Raw genomic sequence first — 7,326 nt, 5'->3', positions numbered from 1 at the left:
ACTCACTATCATAAACTCTAACCAACAGTTGCGAATGAGAGACACCCACATTGGACAAAATATCAGCAACCTTATTCGCCTCTCTGTAGCAGTGCACGAACCTAGCCTCCCCCACCAAGTGCCAAATTTGCTCCACTTCTCTCCTAATGTGCCAGGGGCAGTGATAGCGTCGTTGGAGGATTTCCGTTAGCAACAACGAATCAGACTGAATCACCCTGGGGGCAACTCCCTTTTCAAGACACAGCTGAATCGCCAATAAGGCGGCCAGCGTTTCAGCGCGAAGACTAGAACCCTCACCCAGGTAAGCCGAAAAAGCCACTAATACATGGCCACCGGAATCCCTAAGCACTCCACCTCCACCGCTCACTCCAGGGTTACCCTTAGCACACCCATCCGTATTAAGCGTCGTGCATCCATATCCCCCTGCCTCCCAGCGGACTATCCTGCACTCATACAAATACGGCGCTTGAGACACTCCCGTATAGAAAACCTGGAAATTACTCCCTTGAACGGCCACCTTGAAGTGGATCTCAAATGCCTCCTTCACATCCTGGAATACTGCACCACATATCTCCTTCGCCCGAACCCTTGCCCCATCGAACACCACTCGACACCTAGCCTTCCAAATGTTCCAACAAATAAATATCGGGGTAACAGAACAGACGAATCTCTGCTCGCCCGACGGAGCCAATGACAACCACCAGGCAAACAAATGTGACCTAATGCTAGAGCTATCACTAGCTATACCACATATACTCTGAAAGTAATTCCAAACCTCCAGTGCCAGTTGTCCCGTGGAGAATATATGTTCCAACGTCTCACCCGTTGCATCCACACAACAAAAACATTTTGACACCAACTTGAAACCCATCTCACCTAGGACATCATCTAACGGTAAGCGCCGCATAAGCAAGCGAAGCATGAAAAAAGATACCCTCAACGGTATCCTAGCCTGCCATATACGGGACAATTCCAGCGAGGTAGTGCGTCCCTGCCTTACCTCCTGATACGCAGATGCCAAAGTGAATGCCCCCGACTTCGTAGGCATCCATACCACTTGATCTGTCCCCCTCCCACTAGGAACCGGAGTTTTCATCACCAAATCCACAGTGTCTGATGGGAGAATCTGCAGCAAACGACCCCTGTCCCAGGCACCATTAGTCATAACATCTGCAAATGAACTGGCTGGCACCACTGGGGCTCTAAGGAAAAGACCTCCACTTCCCACCCAGTTGTCATACCAAAAGTCACAGTCCCCATCATTTAACAACCATAACATTGATAGTTCCATCTGGCGGCTCACATCAAGCATGCGCCTCCATGTTGCTGAAGCAGATTGAGCCCAGCCCACCTGACATGGGTGAACCCCTTTGCAATACTTTGCCCTCATGAAGGATACCCACAAAGACGATCCTGTGCGCAAGATCCACCATAACTTACATGAGAAAGCCTTACATACGTCTCGGACCCGCCGAAATCCCGCGCCTCCCTCCTCCTCCGGATAACACAGCTGGGACCACTTTATCCAATGATGCTTATTCAGCTCGTCAGACGATCCCCACAGGAAAGTAGCGCATAACCGCTCAATATCCTTAAAAATAGTCATCGGAATGACCGCAGCGGATAGAAGATGCGTCGGAATTGCCGAGAGCACATGCTTTATTAGGACTAACCTCCCCCCAGGTGACAAAAGCTTTGACCGCCAGGAAAGGATTCTTGCTGAGATGGAATGACACACCTCCCCAAAATATGCGGATTTAACTCTGCCTACATAAAGAGGAAATCCCAGATACCGAACCGGGAACTGTTGCCTTGGAAAACCTGTAATACGCTCTATTACCCTTCGGCGAGAGAGACACACTGATGGGTGCACTAAATATCCACTTTTCTGGGGATTTACCAATTGACCAGATGCCCTTTGATACATCTCCAATACCTGCATAATGTCTTTTAAAGATCTGGCAGAGCCATTCGCAAAAATAAGTACATCATCCGCAAAGGCTAGATGAGTAACCGTAGGACATCCCCTGGGAACAGTGAACCCCAAGAATCCGGACTGCAAAGCTAGGCTATTAAGCCCTCGGGATAAGACCTCAGCTCCAATGACAAACAACGCTGGCGATAGCGGATCGCCCTGGCGAACGCCCCGACTCGATTTGAAAAATCCATACGATGCCCCATTGATAATGACTGAAAACCAAACGTTAGACAACAATCGCCACACCATGTCAATAAACCTTTCACCAAATCCAAATTTACGCAAAACGTTTACAGTGAAAGTCCAAGACACACGATCATACGCCTTTGCCATGTCAAGCTTTACCGCTACATTACCCCCCCTAGACTTGTGTTTGATCCCCGACAGAAGCTCCTGGGCTAGGAGATAATTTTCTGTGATGTTTCTGCCCTTGACGAACCCTGTCTGCTGAGAAGATATAACCTTGGGCAGTATGACTGCTGAAAAGAAATTCTTGCAATTAACCATCATCACATATACCTTTAACAAGCAATAAAACGTACTCAATTAAGCCATAAAACCCCTCAATTAAAGCTAATTATAAGCTCCAGAAACAACTATAAGAAAACCCCCAAACTAACCCTAGAAACCGGAAATTCATACCAAAAGCGAAAATTTCCGCAACCAACCGTAATTAACATACACAAGCTTCCATTAACACCATTTAAACCACTAATCCAAGTCCAAACCAAGACTATCATATAAAATCAGAAAAATGCTCAATAAATCAGCAATTCATCATAAATTCCTTAAACCCATGAAATACTCCACAATATAGCCTATATAAACACTACAAAGCACTAATATATCATTAGTAAACCAAAATAACAACTTTATTAGCAACTTACCTCAAAATTGCAAGAGATAGCAACTTAAGACCTCCCCAACAAAAACACCTCCACCACAAGCTTTAAACCTCTATACCACACACTTGTATGGAGTGAATTGAAAAACTAATGGTTAAAACTCAAGATTCAAAGAAGGAAATCAAATGGAAGAAAATGGAAATTTTTCTCTTGTTTGCTCTTCCAAAGACAGCCGGCCAAGAAGAAGAAAAGTGAGTACAAACAGTAGCCAAAAATCAGATATTTATGAAGGAAACTGCCGGTCAAAGCTTCTGACCGGTTGTGCCACGTCAGAATCCGGCCAGTTTCTGGCCGGATTCCCGGCCGGATTCCTGGCCGGATATGAGGCAGAGACGAATCCAATTTTTTTTCAAAACTGCACCACAATCCGGCCAAGAACTGGCCGGATTTGCGGCCGGATTCGGCCCCTTCAGCTTTTCTCAAAATTTTTCCTCTTTTGCGAATTCAATTGTCGCGCTCAAACGTACTTCTAACACATACACTTACATACATATTTCCTACATAAATGCACATAACAACTAGGCATTCCTTTGTTTCCAACGATTAGTTAACAAATTTTGCACTTAAGAGGAGAAAAGGAGAAGAAACAATAGACTAAGGAAATATGCAAATTCTAGGGTTCTCACACTCAGCCTTACCCAGTTCTCTGTTTCTTGCTCTCTCCCCAGAACCCTCGTAGCTTTTGTTTTCTTTCTCTGTCCCCAGATTTCTAGCCGTCCCCCTTTCTTGCTGTCTTTCTTTTCTTTTATAGGGGGAACCATTACTCCTAAACCCTCACCTCAAAGGTGAGGATGAAGGGCTGGTTCCCCCCTCTCCTCAGCCATCCGATTCAACCGAAAACCTTAAAAAAAATATCATCCTCTACGCTGCTGCATGCGCGTCTCTCTCTGTTTTTTTTAAAGCAATAATAATATTTTAAATAAAAATCAGATAATAAGAAGAAAACTTGGAATAAAGGATAGAAATAAAATGCCTAACAACAATTTATGTTTGATTAATGATTTTCTTTTTTCGTTTTTTCTCGTTTTCTCAATTAAATAGTGAAAAGGAAATAAAACATATTTTTAAGAATAATTTTTCTCCTTTTGACAAATTCTATGCTAAAAACAATCTTACAATAAAAATAAATGGTTAAAAGGGTGAAAACGAATAAAAAATAAAAATAAAAATAATAGACCATAATAATCTGAGACATACCAAAATCTAAAGCCAAAACCATGAAATCAAATAAGAATTATTAATAACAAAGAAATGAAATTAGGACAAAAATAAATAAAATAAAATAAAATACAGAATATTTAAAAATTTGGTGTCTACAAGGGGAGGCAATGTTGCTCTCAAATTGGATATGACCAAAGCTTACGATAGGGTTTCTTGGAATTTTTTTTGATCAGTGTGTTACGTGCTTTTGGGTTTAGCGAAAGATGTATTGATATGGTTTGGCATCTTATTTTTAATCAGTGGTTTTCTGTTTTGATTAATCGGGTGCCATGTGGTTTTTTCCATCTTCTCGGGGGTTTCGTCAAGGGGATCCTTTGTCTCCTTCTTTGTTTATTGTAGGTGCAAAGGTGCTTTCCCGGCTTTTGAATCAACTTCTGCTGCATCCACGCTTTAATGGTTTCAAGGTTCCTCGAGGGTGTCCTCTAGTTAGTCACTTGGGGATGCTGATGATATTCTTATTTTTTCTAGTGCCTCAGCAGTATCCCTAAAGTTGTTAATGGAAACACTGAAAAAGTATGAACATGTTTCGGGCCAGAAAATAAATGCCTCAAAGAGTTGTTTCATGGTTCACCCGCGACTATCCCGGACAAGGAAGGTATTAATTCAGAGCATAACGGGTTTTTTTCCCAAGGAATTTCCTTCTAACTATCTTGGTTGTCCTCTATTGGTGGGGAGATGTAAAAAGGCTTATTTCCAGAATTTGATCACGACGGTGGCTGCTACGATTGCTTCTTGGAAAAATCATTTGTTGTCACTAGGAGGTAAGGTTGTACTTATTAAACATGTACTATCCTCGCTTCCATTGCATTTGCTAGCTACTGTGTCACCTCCAAAATCAGTATTTGCTACTCTCGAGCATTTGTTTGCAAATTTCTTTTGGGGTTCAGATGAGGGTGGTTTAAAATACCATTGGATTCGTTGGAAGGATCTTTGTGCTCCAAAAGAGGAGGGTGGGCTTGGTTTTAGATCACTGGATGATGTTTTTAATGTCTTTTCTATCAAGCTATGGTGGAGGTTTCGACAAAACGCGTCTCTTTGGGCTAATTTTATGATGGCCAAATATTGTTCAAATGAGCACCCAGGTATGGTTGTTCGTTTGGAAGGGGCCTCTCATACATAGCATAGGATGTTACATGTTCGGGACATTGCTGAACAACATATAACTTCATTATCCACTCTGGGGACTCTAATTTCTGGTTTGATAATTGGTTAGGTTCTGGGCCTTTGGCTATGCGGTTAGGGAGTGTTTCGGATCACAAGGTGTCTTATTTTTTAGTTGATGGCAGGTGGAATTTTCAGTTGCTGGGTTTGTGGGTACCTCCAGTTATTATCAACGACATCCGAATGTTCTCTCTCCCTCAAATTGAGAATGGTGTGGAAGATTTAATGATATGGGCTCCTTCTCAATCTGGAGTTTTCACGCTGAGCACAGCTTTTAACCTGGTGCAATCACATAAACAAAGGTCATTTATGTTCTCAAAAGTCTGGCACCCACGAATTCCGTTCAAAGTGTCTGTTTTTCTTCTTCGCTTGTTGCGAAATCGATTACCCACGGATTCCACGTTTTGCAAACTTGGTATTTCAGGCCCATCAAAGTGTTTCTGCTGTGTCCAGGCTAATGGTGAGACTTTGGACCATGTCTTTTGTAGTGGACAGGGAGCAGTTTCAATTTGGAATTTCTTTGGCTCTGCTTCAGGTGTGCTTAATCCAGGTGGCTCGGTTCGGGCTTATATTGCAGGTTGGTGGTATAGCGCACCAAGAAATGGTTTCATTGCATTTGTTCATTTTATTAGACCTTCTTTGATTTGTTGGAATATTTGGAAGTCCAGAAACTTGGCATGTTTTGAAGGGAAACTTCTTTCTCACGTCACTATCTCTGAGTTTGTTTTTGACAATTTGAAGGACCTCTTTAGGTTGCAATTCCCTGGGTACCCATTCACTTCCTCAACATGGATGGAGTTTTATTCTTCGCTCTCTTATATTCATAAGAAAGTCTCATTTATGATTGTAAGGTGGTGTCGGCCACTCTTGGGTGTAATTAAACTCAATACTGATGGCTGTTCAAGGGGTAACCCAGGGAGGACAGGTGATGGTGGGGTTTTACGTGATGATGGAGAAAATTTCCTGCTCGTTTTCTCCTCTTTTTTTGGGAATGTAACCAACATTCAAGCTGAGGCGCTCGCTCTTCTCTTTGGGGTTTAGTTGCGTCTCTCTCGTGGTTATGTTAACTTGCACATTGAAATGGATTCTTTGGTTCTTGTTCACATCCTAAAACAAGGATCTAGCTGTCCATGGAGCATTTAAACAGAGGTTAAATACCTTCTAAAGTTTTCGTCTAATTTTGTTGCAATTTCTCATTGCTTTTGGGAAAGTAATCAAGTTGTCGATTCATTAGCAATTTCTCATTCCACTCCATGCTCAATTTGAGGGAGAGAGAACGTTTGTATCTCATTGATGATAGATGAAGGGACCCACAAACTCAGTAACCGAAAATTCCACCCGTCATCAATAAAAAAATCAGACACTTTATGATTCGAAACACTCCCTAATCGCAAAGCCAGAGGTCCTGATCCTAACCAATTATCAAACCAGAAATTGGAGCTCCCAGAATGAACAATGAAGGTTATATGTTGTTCAGCAATTTCCTGCACATGTAACATCCTGTGCCACGTATAAGAGTCCCCTGCCGAGTCAACAACCATCTTAATTAAGGATAACAAATTGAGGATAACAAAGAGATGCATTTTGTCGAAACCTCTTTTGGATAACAAATTGAGGATATCAAATTTTCTGAATATTAAGGAATCCAAATTGAGGATATCAAATTGAGGATATCAGAAAATTAGCCCAAAGAGATGCATTTTGCCGAAACCTCCACCATAACTTAATGGAAAAGGCATGAAAAACATCCTCGAGTGACCTAAAGCCAATCCCACCCTCCTCTTTTGGAACACATAGATCCTCCTAACGAATCCAATGGTATTTTAAATCACCGTCTACTGAACCCCAAAAAAAATTAGCAAATAATCGCTCAAGATAAGCAAAAACAGATTTTGGAGGTGACACAGTAGCTAGCAAATGCAATGGAATCGAGGACAACACATTTTTAATAAGAACAACGGATGTGATCAAGGTTTCAATACAACATATCATCAGCTTGTGGACCTCCCTATGAAAGCTCGTGGGGCGTTTCGCTTTGATAGAATAGGCCTGCCTTCAATT

The sequence above is a fragment of the Coffea arabica genome, chromosome 9c (genome assembly GCF_036785885.1).
Source record: "Coffea arabica cultivar ET-39 chromosome 9c, Coffea Arabica ET-39 HiFi, whole genome shotgun sequence".
NCBI lineage: Eukaryota > Viridiplantae > Streptophyta > Magnoliopsida > Gentianales > Rubiaceae > Coffea > Coffea arabica.
This window is presented reverse-complemented; position numbering follows the sequence as displayed.